This window comes from Nyctereutes procyonoides, unplaced genomic scaffold (genome assembly GCF_905146905.1).
Source record: "Nyctereutes procyonoides isolate TBG_1078 unplaced genomic scaffold, NYPRO_anot_genome, whole genome shotgun sequence".
Classification (NCBI taxonomy): Eukaryota; Metazoa; Chordata; class Mammalia; order Carnivora; family Canidae; genus Nyctereutes; species Nyctereutes procyonoides.
This window is the reverse complement of record NW_026575043.1, coordinates 12089689-12111369: the sequence shown is the minus strand read 5'-3', so window position 1 is coordinate 12111369 and position 21681 is coordinate 12089689. Positions and strand designations below refer to the sequence as shown.

Sequence of the window (21681 nt, the reverse complement as noted above, 5' to 3'; positions counted from 1 at the left end):
CCAGACCCTCAGCTGAGCACAGGACCGTGAGGAATAAAGCCCTGGGAGCCATTCCCATGGATACAGGCTAGAGGTCTCATCGCACTCTCACATCCTGTTCCTGCAAGTCAGGGAGCCTCTGAGATGCTCCAAGCAGAACACGGAGTGTCTACAATTCTTTCAGGATGCCCTTCCTAGCATTCATCAAGCTAATCAACAAGCGGTGATTTCAGTAATAGAACCCCATTTCCAACATTCACTATGCTCATTAGAAAAGTAATTGGTGTTATGAGCCCCTATCAGAAGCAGCCTCAGGCTGTGGGCTGGAGACCCCAGCTGGAGTCCCTGCCCCAACCCCAGACACCCTCCCTCCCAACTCCACCCAAGCCCTGGGGAAGCGCCTCTCCACTCTCCTGCCTTACTCCCTCAAAGGCAACTGTGTTCCAACACGATCAGCCAACATGAACAGACCTTGCTTCAAAGTGCTGGGAGAACTTGAGAGGAAGAAGCTTTAGATAAATCCATTAGCTTGTCAAAAACTTCCTCTCAAACTGCATAACTGCCATACATTCTTGCATAACGAAGTATCTTCTCTTTGTGTTCTAACCGGTGGCTCCAAAGTTACTCACAAATTAGCATGGGCTTTCCAACTGTTACACATGACAGCCGAGGAATATTTTATAATACTAAACAAGTCATATTACCCTTAAATATACAAAAGTGTGTTTGTAGGAATATAAGGACCCTGATACAGGCTCAGTGATAAGTGATTCTCAACATTAACAACCGGATGGACAGAGAACACTAGAAGTGCAAATCGTTTTACTTTTATATAACACTAAGAAGTAACTAGACGTTGAACAAAAGAATCTCCAATGTTGCAAACAATTTGTTTTTTAAATTTGATAATAACTTCAATCATTATTTTGATATGTAAAAACCTCTGGGTACTTTAAATATAATTTGTATGTTTGCCTTTTGCTTTTAATAATTTTGAATTTTAGGGAGAAAACTTACAGGAAGTTGGAGAAATAATTTTAATTTTTGAATTTTTAGCATTATGAATGCTAATGTGATGAAAATACATTCGAAATGTTAAAATAGTATCACCATCCACAAACCACAAATTATGTGAAAATCATGAATATAACAGAATAAGTGATCTTGCTGAAACAAAGATAAGAAAAAGTAAGTGTTGGAGAATCAACACATAATGTTTATGAATCATGTGCATCTTTGTGTCATCACTGATCCAAACACCTCCCAGCCCATCAGTAGAACTGACATGAGCAATCATAATTAAATTCAGTTGGCTTTGATATATTGCCAACTTTTAGTCATAGGAAAACCACAGCTTTATAAATTTGATTGTTAATGACAATATATTTGACAAGGTCAAAGATTAAAAAAATATTATTTAGCAGATTGTTAGTTATGGTCTATAACTTTTAAATATGTAAGTACATAGTCCCAGACCCTCCATGTATACTCTTGCCCAGTGCCCTGCAAATGTTAGGGACACCTAAATGTGAGGCCCTGATGAGAAAGTTGGTTGGCTTTGCACTTTGGTGGTTCTCCTTGACTGAGGGTGCATTCCTTCGTAGAAAGCTAGCTGTGCCTGCCAGAGACTTAACTGCAACCGGAGACCTTCTATGCAGAAATTTTAGAAGGAAACAACAGACACCCTATGGTGGAAACATTGGACTCTTATGATCTGTTGGTGGGAATGCAAAATGGTGCAGTCTCTGTGGAAAGCAGTAAGGACATTCCTCAAAAATTAAACCAAGTTACCATATGGTTTAGCAATCCCACTCTGGGTATACCTAAAAGAATTGAAGGCAGGAGGGACTCCTGGATGGCTCAGTTAAGTGTCCAACTCTTGATGTCAGTTCAGGTTGTGATCTCAGGGTTGTGAGATGGAGCCCCACTTTGGGCTCCATGCACAGCAGGAAGTCAGCTGGAGATTCTCTCTCCCTCTGCCCTTCCCCTCACTCATGTGATCTCTCTCTTTCTCTCTTTAAAATAAATAAATAAATCTTTTTAAAAAATGTTTAATTATTGAAAGCAGAATCTTGGACAGATATTTGCACACCCATGTTCAGAGCAACATTATTCACAACCAAAAGGTAGAAGCAACCCACATGTCTATCAAAAGATGAATGGATAAGCAAAATGTGGTCTATCCATACAGTGGAATAGTATTCAGCGTTAAAAAGAAAGGAAATTCTGACCCAGGCTACAACATGTGTGAGCCTCAAGTACTTGAAGTTAACTGAGATAGGCCAGGCACAAAAAGACAAATACTGTTTGATCCCACCTACAGGATATCTTTGAGAGTAGTCAAATTCTGAGAGAATATACAATCGTGGGTGCCAGGGGCCAAGGGGAGGAAGGGCCGGGGAGTTATTATTTAATAGATACATAGTTTCAGTTTCATAAAACAAGAAGGGCTCTGTGGATAGGTTATACAACTTAACACCACTGATTGTGCATTTAAAAACAGTCAAAATGGGGGACACTTGGGTGGCTCAGTGGTTGAGTTCTGTCTTCGGCTCAGAGCGTGATCCCGAGGTCCTGGGATCGGGTTCCACATCAGGCTTCCCACAGAAGGTCTGCTTCTTTCTCCTTCTGCCTATGTCTCTGTGACTCTCATGAATAAATAAATCCTAAAAAAAAAAGTCAAACTGGTAAATTGTGTGCTATATCTATTTTACCTCCATTTCTTACAAAGCAAAAGGCAGACATCCTCACTCAGGGATGCAGAGAAGCTTCTCTGAACAAGAAACTTCTAAACTGAGAGGTGAAAAGATGAGTGAGGAAGACCACAACAAGACAGGCCATGGTGGCCAGAGGGGAAGGTGGTGGGGGAATGTGGGGCACCAGAGGTGGGGCCTGGTGAGCAGGTTAAGAGTTGGTGTTTTATCCCAAGAGCAAAAAGAGGACAAAGAACACAACACAGGCATGTAAGGTGTGGTGTCCGTGGAACAGTCAGCAAGCCATGCCCCACACAGTATCCAATAACAGGCTAACTGATGTGGTAGGGAACCAAGTCTGGAAAAGTCCTGGAGATGGCAATGGACCAACGTGGGGGACCACATCACCTGGGATGCCGGGTGAGTGTAACTTGATGAGTCACCAAAACACCAGGGCTTGGTGGGCGTAGACTTGGGCACTGGGAGCCATCCATGGTGGACGCAACCTACCCCTGCAGATACGGGCTGGGGGAAGATAGAAACCCCGAGCACCAACACCAGCGTCCTGCCCTCTCCCTCGCTCCCATCCCCCATACCCCCACACCCGTGTGCTCTCAGAACCTTTGCCTGCCTGAGGCCCAGACCCCAGGCTCCACCACTCACCTCCAGGGGTATGTATTTTGTGGCTCCATCCCTCCAGCCTCCTTCAGGAGAGGGTTTATAGCTGTCTCTGCCCTCCAGAACTCCAGAGGTGGGGAGCCTGCCCCATTGCGGGACACACCAGAAACTACCAGCACTTTGCACCTGGCAAGCCAGAGTCCCTGCTCACTGTGCAGATGACAGGCCAGGCCAATCATATCTCCAAGGCTGCTTTGAGGACCATGTTGGATGACCCATATTGAAACCCCTTATAAATCATAGAGCCCAATAGTGAAAGAGACCCTGAAGCATCTAGGATCTAAGCTGGGCCTGGACAGACCTACGGATTCACATCTGAATTGTTGCCAGTGCTAGGGAGCACATACACCTAACCAATCCAACACAGCACCAGTGAGAGTGGGCGTGTTCATGCTGCTGGAGACAATGAATGTGTTGGTGGAGATCACAGCTCATCCCCCAGGAGGCAACAGACGACGACAGCTTTTCAATCCCACCCAAACCATTCCCAAAGCTTCCCACTCACCTATGGATTCAGCTCCATCATAGTAAATCAAGGGTATTGGTTAGACTGCTTTCTGAAAAATGGAATTTTGGGAGACAAACCATTAGAGACTCTTAACTCCAGGAAACAAACTGAGGGTTGCTGGAGGGGAGGGGTATGGAGGGATGTGGTAACTGGGTGATGGGCATTAAAAAGGGCACATGATGGAATGAGCACTGGGTGTTCTATGCCACTGATGAATCACTGAGCTCTACCTCTGAAACTAATAACACACTGTATATTAATTAATTGGTTTTATTTTTATTTTTTTTAAAGATTTTCTTTATTTATTCATAGAGACCCAGCTAGAGAGAGAGAGGCAGAGACACAGGCAGAGGGAGAAGCAGGCACCATGCAGGGAGCCTGATGTGGGACTCCATCCTGGGTCTCCAGGATCATGCCCTGGGCTGCAGGCGGTGCTAAACCGCTGTGCCACCAGGGCTGCCCCTTAATTAATTGATTTTAAATCAAAAGAAAAAAATAGGGGTTCCTGGGTGGCTCAGTCACAATCCCAGGGTCCTGAGATCAAACCCCCTCGCATCAAGTTCCCTGCTCAGTGGAGAGCCTGCTTCTCCCTCTGTCTGCCACTCACCCTGCTTGTGCTCTCTCTTCCACTCCCTCTGTCTTTCTCTCTCTCTCAAATAAATAAAATCTCTTTAAAAATAACAACAAAAAAATTACTTGAAAACAAAACAAAAAACAAAAAAAAATAGATTTTTTTTTTCCCATTTACATTCCCAAATGCAATCGAATACACTTCCTCTGTTGTTTTAGAGCAGTCCTGGCTTTGCTGGTCTTGGAGGCAGCCTCCTCATTTTCACAGTGCTCCTGAGCAGTCTACTCCCACCTGCACAGTCGCCCCCCGCCCCCCGCCTCGTGCCCACCCGGCAGCAAAAGCACACTTGCCATGTGAGAACACAGCTCCCTTCTAACTGTGACAGCACGCGTGGGTGCATGGGGAGGTGTATCAGCCAGAGAGGAAGATGGTTAGCAGTAAGACGATGCACTTGTCAACTTTCCTAAGCCTCATGGAGCCTGAAGAACGAATCATTCAACTTTCATATCCATTTCAATGACGCCAACTCAACACATTTCCCCCACATCCCTTCTGTGATGAGAATGAGAAAGTAAATTTTCTTTGAAGTAAATCCTTTTGATTTTCAAACAAATCCTGTTGGCATCCGGGCTGCCAAGCCAGCCTCTCCTCAGAGTCAGTCCCCGCTTCTCTGTGTTGCTAATTGTCATCATGATTGCCAGTCCTAACACACATGTATTGAGCGATCACTTCACACCGGCCACTATGTTGAGAGTTCAAGGTCGCATCTCATTTGACCTTCCTACTAACCCAGGAAGGTACCTGCTATGATCTCCACTTGAAAGATGAGGAAACCGGGATCCCTGGGTGGCGCAGCGGTTTAGCGCCTGCCTTTGGCCCAGGGCGCGATCCTGGAGACCCAGGATCGAATCCCACGTCGGGCTCCCGGTGCATGGAGCCTGCTTCTCCCTCTGCCTGTGTCTCTGCCTCTCCCTCTCTCTCTGTCTCTCTGTGACTATTGTAAATAAATAAAAATTAAAAAAAAAAAAAAGAAAAAGAAAGATGAGGAAACCGGTGCTCAGGGAAGTTCTAAGTTATTCATGTTCACACAAATAAGGGTGGCAGAGCTAGGATTTACCCGAAATCAAGACGTTGGCAGGTTCCTTGTGGAAGCCTGAGGAGAATCTGTCCCATGCCTCGCCCAGCTTCCGGTGGCTGCTCACAGTCCTTCCAATCTGGTCTCCGACTTCGCATGGCATTCTCCTCCCTATGTGTCTGTCTCTTTCTAGAAGGACAACAGCGATTGGATTTAGAGCTCACCCTAATCCAGTATAGCCTCATTTTTTTTTTATTGTGAGAAAACAAAACAAAACTTGCCATTTTGACCATTCTTAAGCTTACAGTCCATTGGCCTTAATTACACTTAAAATGTTGTACAGTCATCACCATGATTTCCAAAGCCCTTAAGTCGCACCAAACAGAAACACATTAAGCAATAACTCCTCTTTCTCCTCTCCCGCAGCCCCAGGTAGCCTCTATTCTACTGGCTCTATGAATTTGCCTATGCTAGGTACCACATATAACTGGAATCACCCAATACTTCTCCCTTTGTATCTGGTTTATTTCTTTTTTTAAGATTTTATTTATTTATGAGAGAGAGAGAGAGAATGAGTTGGGGGAGGGCGGCAGAGGTAGAGAGAGAAGCAGATTCCCCTCTGAGCAGGGAACCCCATGCAGGATTCAATCCCAGGACCTGAGATCATGACCTGAGGCAAAGGCAGATGCTTAACCCACTGAGCCACCCAGGCCCCCCCTGCTTTATTTCATGTAGCATAATGTTTCCAAGGTTCATCCATGTTTTAGCATGAATCAGAACTTCAGGATTTTTGATTGCAGATGGCATTCCGTTGTTGGACATAGATATTTTGTTTATTCATTCATCTGTTGATGGACAGTTGGGTGGTTTCCACCTTTGGGCTACTGCAAACAATTCTGTTATAAACATTGTGGTACAAGTATCAGTCTCAGTCTCTTCAATTCTTTTGGGTATATACCTAAGAGTCAAATTGCTGGATCATATGATGATTCTCTGTGTAACTTCTTTTTTTTTTTAATTTTATTTATTTATGATAGTCACACACAGAGAGAGAGGCAGAGACACAGGCAGAGGGAGAAGCAGGCTCCATGCACCAGGCGCCCGACGTGGGATTCGATCCCGGGTCTCCAGGATCGCGCCCTGGGCCAAAGGCAGGCGCCAAACCGCTGGGCCACCCAGGGATCCCTCTGTATAACTTCTTGAAGAACCGCCACACTATTTTCCATAGCAGCTACACCATTTTACATTCCCATCAGCAATAGACACCAAGGTTCCAGTTTCTCCACATCCTGGTCAACACTTACTATTTTCCAATTATTAATATCATTATTGTCATTGAGTAGGGCCCCATTTTAACTTAACTAATTGCATCTGCAAAGATCTTTTTTCCAAAGAAAGACACATTCTGAGGTTCTGAGAAGACATGAATTTTGGAGGGACACTATTTCATCCAATACATCATCTGACTCCAGAGCCCACACCCATGACTCCTAACAATATCACCTCAATAATGTAGTTAATTCTCATAACCCTCCAATGAGCTAGGTATTCTCATACCCATTTTACAGATGAGCTTATCAGAGCTCCGAATGATGAGGTAATTTGCCCCAGATCATAGATACAGAACAGCTGGCTTCAAGAAGGTTTCTTTTTGGGTGCTGGGTAACACTGTTAGTTGAGGGTCCAACTCTTGGTTTTGGCTCAGGTCCTGATCTCAGGGTTGTGGAATTGAGCCCTGTGTTGGACTATATACTCACCTCAGTCTTCCTAAGACTCTCTCTCCCTCTCTCTCTGCCCCTCTCCCCTATGTGCACAAGTGCACTCATATTCTCTCTCTCTCTCTCTCTCTCTCTCTCTCTCTCTCAAATAAATAAATAAATTTCAAAGAAAAAGGGGAGGGGTCTTCTTTCTCATTACCTCTTTCTACTGTCCTCTTCATACTTTGCCTGAAAACTGCAGCAACCTCTCATGGTTCAAAAACCTCCTCACTAATGCCTTCACAAAACCCTCCCTGGTGTAGGTGAGAAACCCCTACTATGTGCTTTCTTAATAACCCATATACATTTGGTGTCATTGCACTTAGCACACATCAGTGTGATTTTATTTTATTTGTGTGTCTACTCCTCTAATTTAGGAGCAATTTGCCTTATTATTATTTGACAAGGAAAAGGAGAGGGATTTTGAGTCATTTCAAAATAGTAATAGCATTTCCCAGGTTTTATTCTTTTCATTTTTATTTAAAAGGTACCACTGCCTGGCATCTGACCAAAGAAAAATCTAGGAAATTTATCTAAGCCATTCGTCCATTTTTCGTGTGCATTCCAGCATTCTATCTATGGTTTAGAATTGCTTCATGATCTTTAGCCTTTTATATACGTATTCTTCAATTGATGGCTTTGTGATGCTATTCCTCTGATTCTGCGCCTTTGCAATACACCCCAGGTAATGTTTTACCATCTCGATTATGAGATCTGCAATAAACTTAAATGAAATTTTTTTTGAAAGAAAATATCTTCTCAGCAGCACCCAGCTCCTTATGCACGCTACTGAGAGCGCAGTGGTACAATTTCTAATCTCAGAGATCCACCAAAATGAATGAGCCACCCTCTTGGTTGTACAGCATACTCAGAGTTGCCTCCAAACGTACTTATTAGTAATACAATAAATAAGAGTTCCCTTCTCTCCCTCCTTTATTACCTAGCGTACAGCTTAAACACCTATTAAATTCTGTAATTTACTTCACCTTTATACGATTCTAAGAATTAGCCAAACACCCCAGCAAAGTTGAGGCAACTCCCAAAGCCCTTAATCAGCCCATGAATAATGAAGGTATTATAAGCATGCATGTATACAGAGCAACTCAAATATGCTAATAACAACAGAATCATCACACAAAGCAGAATGAGGAGCTACTAAACAAAAACTATGAGTTAGTTCTATTGCTGACATTGCTATAAAGGTGCTTTATAAACTAAAGCAAAGCAATCATGATCATATCACTTTAAATGCTTCATTAATTCTCCTTCACCTAAAAGAATCAAGCCCCAAATTCTTAGTGTGGCTCTGCTCTTAGCACCCCCTTCCCATTGTACAGCCCAGTCCTATGGTCTCCTAAACACCACACAAAATTCTGTTCCTATAAATATCTTACATTGCCTGACTCATGACCTCCTATTTATCCTTCAAGACCTAGTTCAGAATTACCAACCCCCTAGGAACTTAAACTACACCGTCCTCCCTTTCTGGAGAGCTACCCTGTGCTTTATCCATATTTCTATAGTGATTTTCATCTCATTCTATAATCCCTTACTTGAGAAATTGAGAGCAGGAAGTCTGTCCTATTCATCTCCTTGCCCCATGCTGGACCCATAGTAGCTGCTTGACAAATGTTTATCAGCTTATGAATTGTTCATTTGGATGTCTGCTCTGTGTTCTTGAGTTCATTTTGTCTACGTGAAAGTTTTCTTTAAACATAGCTCTGGGAACTTACATATTTGTAAGCCAAAATTTTACATTCTCAAATCTTTTTAAATCTCATAGAAATGCTGGATATTTTAGAGGAAGTCACCTCATATTTAATCCCCTCTCAGGGTAGATGTGACCATGTCTCTGCACTTCTGCAAAAAGTAAGACTTGAACTTATCTCTCCAGCTTATCTTGCCACCCAACCATTCACCTGTCATTCTCTGGCCGCCTACCTTTGTCCTTGGTGTTTGCTCTTGAGTAGCTTAAAGGAAACTGCCCTTCAGAAAGGAAAAATAAAGACCCAAACAACAATTCAAAGACCTTGATGTTCTCAGTGAGATTCAGCTCTCCTAACCGTAGCTGGATAATCTCCAGAAGATAGAAACATCAGTGGAAAAATAAACATGGCACTTTAGTAAGTCACCATGGGGACAAAGGTAAGGTTAAGATACAATTCTAGATTTAAGGAGGGACCAGAGCCTTTCTTTGAGGCATTTTAGATATTTATGCTGATAGGTTGGCCTGAAGGGTAAGACTGGCTTAGATTCCTTCCCTCCTTCCCAGGAGATTGTCATAGGAACTAAAATGTAATACTCATTAAAAACTCGTTATTGGGCACCTGGGTGGCTCATTGGTCAAGCTAGCGTCTGTCTTGGGATCATGACAGGTCATGATCCCAGGGTCCTCGGATTGAGTCCCATATCAGGTTCCTCACAGGGAGCCTACTTTTCCCTCTGCCTATGTCTCTGCCTCTCTTTGGGTGTCTCATGAATAAATAAATAAAATCTTAAAAAAAAATAAAGATTTACTCTTAAAATGGAAGTAGTGAGTCTCTAAACTATGCTTTTTGGGGGTAGGAGAGACAAAACAGAACAAGCAAGAGAAGTAAATGGTACAAAAGGAAAAACAACTCAAGAAAACTGAATAGCAGAACCTGCAGAGAGATAAACTGCTTTTGGTAGCAGTGGTATATGGGTGAATCTACAAACAAACCTCTGGACTGCTCTTGGCAAATAACTTGACTGTGACATGAACACTGAATTTTGTCTTAAGTAGAGAAGAATCCCTTGATGGTGGTGGGAGGTGAGGGTGGGCAAGGGTGGTAGAAGCTGGGTAGGGGAAAAGGATGGAGGAGTGCAGATTTGTGCACAGTTCTGAGAAATGGGAGACAGCAGAGCCACAGACCTGGAAGGAAGAAAAGGGAGAATGGGTGGTAGAATGACAGGCATTTGGAGAGCGATGAGTGGATGATTTCTGTGTGTTTTTTTTTTAATTTTTATTTATTTATGATAGTCACAGAGAGATAGAGAGAGGTAGAGACATAAGGAGAGGGAGAAGCAGGTTCCATGCACCGGGAGCCCGACGTGGGATTCGATCCCGGGTCTCCAGTATCGCGCCCTGTGCCAAAGGCAAGCGCCAAACCGCTGCGCCACCCAGGGATCCCTGTGTGTTTCTTATAAAATGGATTCTGTCTATGAGAGAAGGGGAAAATGGATTCCGGCTATATCACCCAAATGCCTGGGTCAATCTCTGAACCATGGCCAGATTGACTCAAAGTGACATTAAGCAGAGGATCTGAATTAACTGGGATAATTCCCCTCAGACTCAATATGGCAGCTCAGTATCCTAAGGTCTGAGGGCCACTACCTGAACATTTGCCCCCAAACTTCCCAAAATGAAGGAAAAGAAGTTCTAGCAACACTAACTTTGGGAATCCTTTCCCAAAGACCCAAAAGCTCTTTGATCTCACCTGATGACCCCTGAGCAGTGAGAAGTAACACGCTACAGTGAACTTAGCATAGAACCAGGATGTGAAAAAGAACAGGCTCACACCTCCCAGAACAGGTCTGTGTGACCTTGGGCAAATCTCCAAGTTTCAGCCAGCTCCCCACTTGGCAGGAAATAAATAAATAAATAAATAAATGAAGGAAGGAAGGAAGGAAGGAAGGAAGGAAGGAAGGAAGGAAGAGAGTAGGACCCAGCAGAGGGAGGATGAATTAATGACCATTGAGCACCTTGGAAATGCAAAGTGCTATTTAAATGCAAAGTAAACTGCAGGATAACAAGTTCACTTTGGCTTCTGGGAGAAGGACTGTCAACTGCAGGAGCCATTAAGAGTCAGAGGCTGTAAAAAAAAAAAAAAAAAAAAAAAGGCTGTAAGTGAGCTTTGTTCGGCTTTGCCCGGCAGAATCTTATAACCTTGCCTGAAATTTGCTGTTTATCACAGTTCAAGACTGGTCAGGCACAGTTCATCCATGATCAGAAAAGTCCAAGCAACTCTACAGAAATCAGAGTTGACCGACCCTCACGCCCACCACAGTCCTGCCTCCCTTCAGCACCCCCTCCACGCCCAGTCCCAGAAGCTCCTTGTGTGTGACATCATTACAACTCAACAGTCCAAGGGAGGGAGTTTCATTAACATCCTCTTGGAGGAAAGGTCTAAGACTTGATCCAGTTCAGTAGCTCACTCAGTATCACAAAGCCTAGTTAAGGGCAGATGCAGGTCATGAAGGAGGTCTGGCCCCTTTTAACTGCCTTTTCGAGACAATGACAACCTAGCATCCCTATCCTGGGTTCCTATCCCCACTAATCCACTCTGGTCACCTCAAAATGGCAATACAACATATGGCCATTGGGTTATTGGAGCCTTCAGAGCAAACTCCTGCCAAAAAAGCAAAAGAGAAAGTCAGCTTCTTTCATTTCCCTATTTCCTACTGGGACTACTGTGTTTGCTTGAAAGACTCTTGACTGGAATGCAGGGGAATGGCGTGGGGGAGATGAGAGAGTAATTACATATTTTGTGATTATATATATATATAAAATATATATATTATATATATATATATATATATATATTCGTGAAGTCAGTCTGAAATGTTAGCAGGTCATGGAGGAGTTCTTCTAATCAACTGGATAGAAAGGAACGTGTCCCCAAGTAATTTGCAAATCAGCGATAAAATTCAGAATGGGTCAGATGTGTCCTTCAGGCTGCCCCTGGGGACTTCTAAGGGCTTCTTACTTCTATAATCCAAAACTTAGATTAAACGTTGAAAATTCTATCATTGCACAGGACTGCAGTCCGCGTGTCTTCAGGAGGGTGTGCCCCTCTATGAGCTGGTGAGGGATATCCCCTTCCCCCCAAGAGGAGAGTAGGATTAGGAGTTTGGAAGAAGAATCTGCAGGAGCCAAAGTCATATTGAAACGTCAGTGTCAAGTATTTTTTAGAGACGGAGGAAGCATCTGTGGGAGTCACTTGGAGAATAGAGCCATTTGTTGGTTACCTGGGAAGGGAATAATGTAAAAGGATTAGGTGACCTAAAAACAGCTGGGCCAGGTGAGGGCAGATGGCAGAGGGCTTCATGAACCTTGGGGAGGGCAGTAGAAAGCTAAACAAGAGGACAGACAAACCAGAAGGTGGGAGGGGCTAGTTTAGAGCCACGTGGCCCAGGAGGGGAGCAGAAAAACAAGCTGAATCCCAAATGGTAGTTCTGAAATGCTGCAGCTGCTCCAGTGACAGAGGAAAAAACACAGAAGGAAGAAGCGATCTTAGGCCACACGACAAATAGGGTATGATCTCTGTAATGGGCTGAGAGAGAATTAGGGAACAGAGCTGATAATGGAAAGAGAAACACTAGATAAAAGCTCTCGTTTATGAACATCATTACAACTCAGACCCTGTGCCAGACGCCACACTGGGGGCCTTACCTGGGTCCTGTCATTAAACCTGCAGGACCACCTTGCAAGGCAGATACTCTTACAGCCATTCCTCAGGTAAGTAAACTGAGATTTGGAGAAGAGATGGACTTCCCAAGAACACAACATAACCTGAAATAGGAGCCAGTGAGTAAAGCACGGAGGTGAGAATGTGGAGAGATGGGGAAAGGATGCAAAAGCCATGACCCAACCTCAGCGGAGACAGAAGGGGGCATGGAGGCAAGAGGAGCACTTGCCAGGGATGGCTTCCAAAGCACAGCCGCGCAGCCCAAGCACTCTGATCCCGTATGGATGATGGCCTCCAGTGTGGAAAGCTGTCATGAAATTAGCTCAACCTGAAATGAAGCTTAATTGTTCTACAGAACCACTGGCATGGTCCAGCCAGGAGCAAGAGGGGTTTGTTGTCAAATAACTGGCCAGGGTAAAGATGACTCCAGAGAAGCCAGAGAGCAAGCGAAGGGCCAAGGAGAAAAGACAGAATCTAGATGCTTTTTGGTTATTTGGGGTTTATTTCATTGAATACAATTTCCAATTACTCTTTTCTCTAAATTACTCTTTGGAGGTTAGTAATGAGGAGAAGACCCAAGCCAGCCCAAGATGTGAGCCCAGAGTAATGACGCTGTGGCATGCTGCATGGGCCATTCCAGAGAGACTCTCACAGTGGGGGCCATCACACCTTCATCCAGAGTCAACTACTGCATGTTGTTAAAAGTCATAGAGTCTAGAAGTTTTGAGATTCAGGACCTCCACTTACTGTGTGGTCCAGAGCAGCTTACCTTATTTCTACAAGCATCAACTTGATTATCTATAAAGTAGGAGGACAGCTGTGTAATGAATTATCCCCAAAACTGAGTAGCTTAAACCAGATATTTGTTAGCTCTTGGAGTTTCTTTAGGTCAGAAGTTAGAGACCCAGGAGGTCCTGGTTCAGGGTTGTACATGGGGTTGCAGACAGATGTTGGCTGGAGCTGCAGTCATCTGAAGGCTTGACTGGGATGGGAGGACTGAGGAACCACATGTAGGATGGCTGGCCCCGGCTGCTCTTGGGAAGCCTCAGTTGCTATTTCATGGCTATTTCATAGGCCTGTTGAATGTCCTCACAACATGGCAGCTGGCTTCCGCTGGAGCTAGTGATCCAAAAGAGAGCTGCACAGAAGCTATAATCTTTTCATGATCAGCCTCAGAAGTCCCACAGCATTACTTCCACCCCATCCTATTTGTTAGAAGAGAGTCAGTAAGCCTGGCCAGCATCGAAGAGGAGAGTAATCAGTACTATCTTTTTGAAGGAAAGAGTGACAGAATTTGCAGACATGTTTTAAAACTACCAGAGGGGAACACCTTCTTTCATGATATACATATTATTGTGTACATGCTTATGACAAACATCATGTTAAGACTGGAGGTGCCCTGGAGGATAATAATCATTCTTGTCTCCAAGGACTGTACAGGTCACTTGGGGAATACACATGACTTAAGAACAAAATCACCTCACACCAATTAGGATGGCTACTATACTTTCTCTCTTAGATAAATAAATATTAAAGTAATATTTTATATATTATAAAGTAATATTAAATATTACTCAAATAAATAAATACTAAAAAAACAAAACCCTGGGGTACCTGGGTGGCTCAGTTAGTTGAGCATTTAACTCTTGATTTCAACTCAGGTTATGATCTCAGGGTCCTGGGATCAAGTCCCCGTGTTGGGCTCTGAGCTCAGTGCAGCATCTCCTGGTGATTCTCCCTCTCCTTCTCCTCCTGCTCTTCCCCTGATGTATGTGCTCTCTCTCTAAAATAAATAAATAAATAAATAAATATTTTAAAAGAAAAAAAAAAGGATGGCTACTATCAAAAACACAGAAGATAACAGTGTTGGTGAGGATATGAAGAAATTGGAACTGTTATGCCCTGTTTTGGGGAATGTACAATGGCGCAGCTGCTATAGAAAATGGTATGAAGATTCCTCAATCCCACTGCCAGATATGTATCCAAAAGAATTGAAAGCAGGTTCTTGGGCACCTAGTGGCTCAGTTGGTTAAGCATCTGCCTTCAGCTCAGGCCCTGGGATCCAGCCCAGTGTTGGACTCCTTGCTCAGCAGGGAGTCTGCTTCTCCCTCTCCTACAGAGCCCCTCCCCCAAACTCCCCTCCTCCCCACTCATGCTCTTTCTCTCTCTCTCTGAAATAAATAAATAATCTTTTAAAAAGAAAGAAAGAAAGGCTCTTGAGATCTTTGCATACCCATCTATGTTCACAGCAGTACTGCTCAAAATAACCATGAGGTAAAAGAAACCCAAATGCCTATCAATGGGTAAATGAGGAAATAAGAAATGTTATATACAATGGAATGTTATTCAGCTTTAAATAGGACAGAAATTCTGACACACACTACAACATGGATGAATCTTGAGGACATTACACTGAGTGAATTAAACTAGTCACCAAAGGGTGAATAATGGGGCACCTGGCTAACTTAGTGGGTAGAGCATGTGAGTCTTGATCTCAGGGTCATGAGTTTGAGCCCCACGTTAGCTGTAGAGGTTACTTAAAATCTTTTTTTTTTTTTAAGGGCGAATACTTTAGAATTTCGCTTGTTATGAAGTATCTAAAGTAGTGAAACTCATAGTCACAGAAAGTAGAATGGCAGTTGGCTAGGGAAAGGTGGGGTAAGGGAGTTATTGTTCAATTGGTACAGAGTTCAAATCTGCAAGATGGAAGGCATTCCGGACAGCAATGGAATATGCTCAACACTGCTGAACTGTACTCTTTAAAATGGTTAAGATGTTAGGGGTGCCTGTGTGGCTCAGTAGGTTAAGCATCCAACGCTTGAATTCATGTTTGTGAGTTCAAGCTACATGTTGGGCTCCGAGTTGGGCTCCATGCTAGGTGTGGAACCTACTTAAAAGAAAAGAAATGGTTAAGATGATACATTTTATGTTATGTGGTTGTTGTTTTGTTGTTGTTGTTTACCACAATTAAAAACAAAAAAGAAAAAAAAAGAGCTGACTATAAAACAGTGAAATACTAGCTGCTATGGGACCACTTAGGCCACCCTACAATAGAAGATTTTTTTCCCTAGAATAGGTGTCTTTCTCACAGAGCCCTGGAGAACATTTAGGGCTGTAAGCGGAAGTGCAGTTTTTCAATAGGGTCAAGCAATGTTCTCCAAACAGGATTGTGACTCATCCATGAGTCATGGAATCAACTTAGTGGGCCTGACCAGCTTTTTTGCTTAAATGGAATAGAATAGAATAGAATAGAATAGAATAGAATAGAATAGAATAGAATAGAAATAGATCGGAGTGAATTGCACACAGTAAGGATCTTTCCGCAGAGCTTTTGTTCAATTTACGTGTGTATCTATGTATATCCTTGAAGCAAGTACCAGGTTACCACGTAAAATATATTTCTTACAGTGGGTGGACTCAAAAACATTTGAAACATGATTAGATTCGAGCTTAAGATGCAAAGAGGGAATGACGAGATAAGGTTGCAAATGTGCCTCAGTCAGGACAGAAGAGGTTATAGCGCAGTGACAAATGACCCCCAAATCTCAGTGGTTTATAACAAGCATTGACTTCTTCCTAATGTTACCTGGCCATTGAAAATCAGAGGGAGCTCTGCTTATTTTGTATTCACCCCAGGAGCTAGTAGATGGTAGAAATAAGCTCTATATGGAACATTATTGGTCTCAGGAGGGAGGGGAAGTGAGCCAGGCACTGGCTATTAAACTTCTGCCTGGAAATGCCATGGCTGCTCACATTTCACTGGCCAAAGCAAGACATGTCGCCACACTTGCCACCAGTGGGGCAGGGGAAATATAATCTCTCCCCCAGGAAGTAGCCATAAACCGTTGAGAACAATAACAGTCTGCCCCAAGAGGTGGGAGGTGGGGAGAACACAGTTAAGTTGCATCTTGCAAAAGACATCAAGATGTTTGAGATTCACCCTGAAGACAATGATGATTCATTGAAAAGCTTAGGAAAGGTCTCAGATTGGTCCTTTAGAGGCGTCCCTCTGCAGCAGTGTGGTGAGTGTACTGGAAGGAGGTGCGGGTCAGGGCAGGGAACTAGTGAGGTTGGGTTACTCCGTCAAACCTACTGTCTTGCTAAAGAGGCAAAAGGCCTTCCCTGAAGGATAAACCTCAAAGTCCCCTCTTCGGAAATTATAGGCCAAAAAGCATGACATAAGAAAGACAATTGAATGCCCCCATTTCTTTTTAGCAAAACTAGCATCCCCTTTGCAAAATGAAATATTCAGGCACAGTATGATGATATGATCACATTTGTACATTTGTGAAAAATCATATACACAAAAAAACATAATACATATTTGTACATAATATTTTATATAATACACAATATATTTTACATTTTTATATATTTATACACACACATATATATATACACACATATGTATGTATGTAAATTTTGAAGTTTGATTGGAAGGTGATGCTGATGCTTTATTCTTAGGGTCTTTGGTTGCTTTTTTTTCCCCCCTTCAAATGAAAGAAACTCAAGTTGGTTTAAATTCTGATAGAAATGACACGCTAGGGGCACCTGGGTGGCTCAGTCAGTTAAGTGTCTGCCTTTAGCTCAGGTCATGATCCCAGGAAGACCACTGCTTTGAAGACAAATGAGGAACAAGAACTTTAATTTTGACCAGGTAACAATGGAGGGAGGGACTGAAATGGTAAGTGAAGATGCACCGTGTCCCATTGCAAAGAGCTACAGGAAGGAAGCACAGAAGGGCTGATACAGATGGGGGAGGAGGAGGGTCCTAGGCTGGTTGGAAGAAAGTTCAGACCAAGAGCTTTGGAATCAGACCAATGGCTTCCCAAGGGACAAACACAGGACTAGACCCCATTCAGTACCTGCTGTACTGAGCACCTGCTATGTGAGAGACACTGCTGTAGGTGCTGGAGACACAGCAATGAATGAAAGACAGTGTCCTTCTCACACTTAAGATTCAAGGAGGAGGATAGATAAATAGGCTGTAGGGGGGGATGGTGATGGTGGGAAGTGCCATTGAGAGAAAACAAGCAGAGGAAGGGAGGATGGGCATGTGGGAGCAGGAAAGGGGGGGGGCTTTTTTAATAAAAGACCATCTGGGGAGACCTCACTGACAAGAGGACCCAGATTTCCAGATGTCACTTTATGTGTGTTCATATTTTTAAATTTTTATATAACCACAGCCATTTTCCTCATGCCTATTTATTTATTTATTTATTTATTTATTTATTTTTGCATTTGGAGCAAAGTGTACAGAACAGCAGTTAGAGTGTGGATTTTGACAGCGGTCTGCTTACTTGAGAGACACAGCTCCACCTCCTCCTTCCTGTGTGGCCCTGGGCAAGGCATGCAATGTCTCTAGCCCTCAGCTTTCTCTGTCTCCAAAGAGGGCATAATCATAAATACAAGGGTGTAGTGAAGATAAAATGAGATGGCATGTGCAAAGGGCCTGACTTTTAGGACACCAACAGGAAGAGGAGTGACCAAATGAAGATGCCTAAACTCATATTAGGCACATGTTCTGTTTCTTTACATTTCAGTGATGGGTACTCCCAGGCACTGCCCACCAGGAATACTGGCTCCCGGACGCTTACTCGGGTAGCATTCATTGGTCAGCCTCTCCTTGCCTACACTTTGCCTTGGTGCCTCCTTGTAAGAATCCTGGTGATGTGTGAAGTCTCATTGAATCTTGGATGCAATTTTTTCCAAATTTTCACATCTGTGATATCACTGTGCAGTTGGGGTTAATGGCATCTAAAAAATTTAGACTCTTTCATAGTGGCATATTTAAAAAAAAAAAAAAAGATGCATCCTATCAATCGATGGCACTTAGCTATGAACAAGGACTTTGATTCAGAATGAATCACAGACAACTGGTATCCCAACAGTAGGCATCAGTTGTTTTAATGATCATAGCCAACAGAACACATTAGAATGAAGGAAAGGCAATGGATCCAGAATCTATGATATCCCCCAAGTATTTTGCTATTGTACAATATGTACAATAATGAAAGGTCCAAGTGGTGCCAGGAACTTGGACAAAGTTCCATTGGTAGGCTATACCCTATGCCATGGGGTTTCTTGAACCTACAGAAAAGCTCCAAAAATGGTATAACACCCACATAGTCCTCACTCAGATGCACCAATTGTTACCAAGTACATATTTGCTTTTTCTCTCTCTCTCTCTCCAATTGAATAATTCTAGCTATTTCTATTTATCTTCATTTTTTCATCTATTTACAGCTGAGTCACTTAAGAGTTTCTTGCAGACATCATGACACTTAACCTCAGCCCTCCTGAGAATGAGGACAACCTACCACATAAAATTACGACAGTTATCACACCAGGAAAGTTAATGCCGTAATGTACAGCCAGCCCACATTTAAATTTAAATTTCCCCAGGTGTCCCAACGATAGCCTTTCTAGCTGGACCAGTGCTTTTTATATGAGAGGACATTCCCAAACTTCTATGTGTGTGTGTGTGTGTGTGTGTGTGTGTGTGTGTGGTTGTCTACGACTCAGATAAATTAATGTTCCCCAATCAACTAATTCATCTGACAAGAAAAAAGAAAGTCACATGCCACTAGCAATGAGAAAAAGGAAACAGGAATTTTTTAAAGGATAATTTATAATTTATCAAGATCTATGTAATACTGATAATAATATCAGTTTTTAGCTGATTTAGATCTATGTCTATCTACCACCTAGCTAGCTGTATTCAGCTTTACTAACTAGATCAAGACCAGCTTTCTATGAAGTGGACAGTAATACAGTCAGATTCCTTTCTGACTCTGAATTCGTGGTCTGTGATTCTTCAGAAATATCCACATGTTTAGACTCCAGGCTCCTCGGGGGTAAGCTCATGGACTGTGTTACAATTATCTTTTCATCCCTCGTAACTATTACGTAGCTGGCACATAGTAGATACTCAATAAACCACTATGTGAGTCGATGAATGAACGCTTTTCCTGGGCACCCCTCCACATTTCTGCCAACTCATAGATAATAGGTTCTGAGCTCTTTTTACAGTTTGGCTGCAGGTACACAGAGAATACAGGTTAATGAGAACGAATGGAAAAAGAGAAGCAGAACTTTGAGAGTCACTTCTTCCTTGGCAGAGGCAAGATATTAACAGAAATCACAACAAATCGGAATCATTGAGCTTTAACGGTCATGAAGCTATGGCAGCAAGAGACTAGGAGTCAAGTCAGTGAGACTGTTCATCTTGCCCTCCTCCTTACCTTCTCAGAAATAAAAATCTTGTGCTAGGCAGCAGGTGGTAAAATCTCGGGCAGGCTGTAAACCCTTCCAAAAAAAAAAAAAACATAGTCCACTCAGTTTCCTTCTGGGCTTGAGGGGAATTCTCATTCTTGGGCCTGTCTTGCCAGGTAAGTGAAAAAGTAAAACACCTTCTCTCGACGTGAGATGAATGCCCTTCTCTGTAAAGTCTCCCCAAACATCCTTGGGCCAGAGTCTGCCTTTGGTAAAATGTGACTGCTTATTGATTGAGGGAAGACAAAGGCAAAAGCAAAGCGATGTTGTGAAAGGCAACTTCAGTCTTGTATCAGCCTGTCCTGTAGAGGATCTCACTATGTCGATACATATAAATAAATCAGAGCTATATGGATCAAATATCTCCAAGCTACCAAAGAGATACTGGTGTGAACATGGATGTGTATAAATAAAAAGTAACTTACTGTTTGACCCAAACAAGTACAGTCTCCTAAAATGATGTGAGTTGGGGGACCGGGGTGGCTCTTGTGGTTAAGTGTCTGTCTTCCACTCAGGTCGCGATCCCAGGGTCCTGGGATCCAGCCTGGCCTCCCAGTGTCCCAGCTTGGGCTCCTTGCTCAGCAGGGAGTCTGCTTCTCCCTCTCCCTCTGCTCTCCCTGCACCCCACCCCCCCCATGCTCTCTCTCTCTCAAATAAACAAATATCTCAAATAAATAAACAAAATCTTTTAAATAAATAAATAAATATAAAATGATGTGAGTTGATAAGTGAAATGCTTACGTTACAGACACATAGGCATTTAGTTTTTAAAATTCATTCTTTTTCCATTTATTTTTAATTATGCAAATGACATCTAAGTGCATGAACACTGCAGGAAAAAAAAATGCACACAGTTCAGGTTTGAAAGCCCACTTGATGTCCTCTCTCTAATCTCTCTGCCTTTCCCAAGAAGTACCTGTTCTCGCAGGAATTGTAGATTCCTCTGGTTCTTTCTCTGGATGTTTACACAGACATAAGTCATTGGGACCTGCCAAGTACTGAGAAGAGGAATGGGACCATGCCACATGTGCTATTCTGTCCCTTACTTTTATTTCTCATAGAGATCTTTCTTTATTCAAAAAATTTAAATGGTTACCCGGACCAGTGATTTGTAACTGGGCTCCCCAGGCCCCAAGGGTTCTGTACTGGGGAGAGGGGTAGTCCACACAGGCTGCCCCAAAGAGTAAGGAAGAGCAAACAGAACTGCTCCAGGATTCCCACACCCCTGATCCAGCCAAGGGGCCTCCCATTCCATCTACTTTTCTTTGTGGATTTGTATGTAAATTTTAATTTAAAAAAAATGTTTAATGTCTTGCTTTGAGAAAGGAGGTCAGAAGAATAGATCTAGTTCGATTCTTTTGTCTTTGCATTCTGCTAAGATGTGAGTGGTCCTGAGGAGAGCTAGACATGCTTATTTCACTGGCTTGTTTTTTTCTGGAAGCAATTTTAAGGTGAAGATGGAAAATAACACTGGATTGCCTCCATTTCCCCAATTTGCCCAGTCTTTGGAAGGCTAGCGATGTAGAGGATCAGGAAGGGGAAGAGATGGAAGCAAATGGCCCATTTTCTCTCTTCTTTGTGAAAGGCAATAACTATGTGTTCATCTTGAGTCTTATATATATCACTGTGTATCCAATATTATAGATACCATCCGTGCAACTAGGAAATCACCACCCATGTGTGTCTTCAGTCTTCTCTGAGTTGTCTCTAAGTCCT

At 42.9% G+C, this 21681-nt stretch overlaps 1 long non-coding RNA gene across 1 annotated transcript in view; it reads right to left on the bottom strand.

The window, feature by feature from the left end:
* Positions 1-2058: 2058 nt before the first annotated feature.
* Positions 2059-21681, bottom strand: part of LOC129507499 (uncharacterized) — a 40419-nt gene continuing 20796 nt past the window's right edge. Inside the window, exons 4-8 of the long non-coding RNA XR_008664018.1 lie at positions 14305-14473; positions 5547-5693; positions 5231-5423; positions 3856-3907; positions 2059-2645 (exon numbers count right to left, since the gene is read on the bottom strand). This is a non-coding gene — a long non-coding RNA (uncharacterized LOC129507499). The remainder of the gene's footprint in view (positions 2646-3855; positions 3908-5230; positions 5424-5546; positions 5694-14304; positions 14474-21681) is intronic.